The 1,757-nt window shown below is 36.8% G+C and overlaps 2 protein-coding genes across 6 annotated transcripts in view; one reads left to right on the top strand and one right to left on the bottom strand.

Annotated features, from left to right (window-relative positions):
* The window catches only part of LOC106873894 (uncharacterized), a 161,052-nt gene that overhangs the window by 83,937 nt on the left and 75,358 nt on the right, over positions 1 to 1,757 (bottom strand). The window lies entirely within an intron of this gene.
* Positions 1 to 1,757, top strand: part of LOC106875820 (heat shock protein beta-1) — a 72,426-nt gene that overhangs the window by 15,189 nt on the left and 55,480 nt on the right. The window lies entirely within an intron of this gene.

The raw sequence follows: 1,757 nt of genomic DNA, 5'->3' as shown, positions 1-1,757 counted from the left end.
CTTAATAGATTTGTCGCTGTTTAGTTACGTATTTAAGAGTGGTTATAATTTACTTATTGAATTTATTTATCGGTACGGTTGTAGATAGAATAAATGTGTTTGAAAGTTGTGGTTTCTTTGGTTTGTTTGTTCCCAAACAACACTTATTTTAGTGCTGTTGACACCGCCGGATTGAATGGTACTGCCTAGGTGTCGAAACCATAATGATATCCGTGGGGCAGCTGATGATAGAGGTATGTTGGATTGTTGGTATGGCTGTGGAACAGTATTATAACACATCTTTTTGATATATATATATATATATTCACTCTTTCTATATATATATTCACTCTATAAGTTTTATTTCAGAACTGTTTCCCTTCTTTGACAATCACCCTAACAATATTAACTGTGAATATCCTTTAGATATTTATTGCTTTTTATTTTTTATTTTGCTTTTTTGGGGAACTTGATTTTTTATGTGAAAGTGTGTGAGAAAGGGGTAGAGAGAGAAAGTGAAAGAGAGAGAGAGAGAGAGAGAGAGAGAGAGAGAGAGAGAGAGAGAGAGAAAGTGTGCGTGTGTTTGTGTGTGTGTGTGTGTGTGCGTGCGTGCGTGTTTAGATGTAAGCTACTTAAATCCTGTGATGCTATTGACCTATCGCAACAGCCGTTTCGAATGCGAGGAGGAGATGAAACAACTTGACGCAATGAGTTGAGAATAGCGAAGGATTCGTCTTCTGCACTGGCAGCTTCGGTGTGGGCAGTGCCATTTTAAGGCATGAATTTAGAACCCCAGTTCTGATCTATGTGTGTTGGGTTTCTTGTAAATAAATAAATAAATATTAAAGGGCAAATTGCACTGATTTTCCTGAGGGCCTTTAATATTAAGCCAGCCTTTGAGCTGAGAGTGTAAAATGTCGGAAGACATGCCGCTAAGCATTGTATCCGGAGCGGTAAAGATTCTACCAACTCACGAGTGTGTGTGTGCGTGAGTATATGTGTGTATGTATGTGTGTATGTATATATGTATGCATATATGTATGTATGTATTATTTATATATGTGTGTGTGCGTGCACGCATACGTGTGTCTGTGTGTGTGTGTGTGTGTGTTTGTGTATGAATATGTGTGTGTGCATGTACAAATAAGCCTTTATTTGCAGTTTTTTTCCAATAGAAAAGTGCAATAAAATAAGAAAATGAAACGTTTTTTGAAAATTTTTTCAAAATAAAACGAAAGTCAGAGTTTTTTCGGAAGAAATTCTACCGATAACTGATAACGCTTTCTAAGAAAGAAGTGTTTTCGTCATAACAGCTGGATGCTATAAATAATAAGTTCGCAAACTATAAAGTCACAGTTCCGCCCGCCAGTTCCACTCAGACAAGTGAAATTTTGCATTCTAATAGAAACACTGCCCTTTGGGTGGTATTCTTTTACTGTAGGTCATGATTGCTTAGTACATAACTGCGGTGATGTGTATTTCTGCTAATATATATAAAACTTGAAATGGAAATTCTGTAAGTAATTTTGATATACTAAATAGATATGGTGTTACAAAGAAATACTATGGAATCATTTATTTTTAATGGAAATGGTTGAACAAACGCAGTAGAGAGAGAGAGTGAGTGAGCGAGAGAGGGGAAGAAAAAGAGATAGAGAGGGGGGAAGAAAGAGAGAGATAGAGAGAAAGGGGAAGAAAGAGAGATAAATAGATAGATAGAGAGAGAGAGAGAGAGAGAGAGAGAGAGAGAAAAATTGTGTGTGCGTGCGTGTGCGTGC

Source organism: Octopus bimaculoides, chromosome 7 (genome assembly GCF_001194135.2).
Source record: "Octopus bimaculoides isolate UCB-OBI-ISO-001 chromosome 7, ASM119413v2, whole genome shotgun sequence".
In the NCBI taxonomy this organism is placed as follows: domain Eukaryota; kingdom Metazoa; phylum Mollusca; class Cephalopoda; order Octopoda; family Octopodidae; genus Octopus; species Octopus bimaculoides.
The sequence above is the reverse complement of the archived record's forward strand: the minus strand, read 5'-3'. Positions and strand labels throughout refer to the sequence as shown.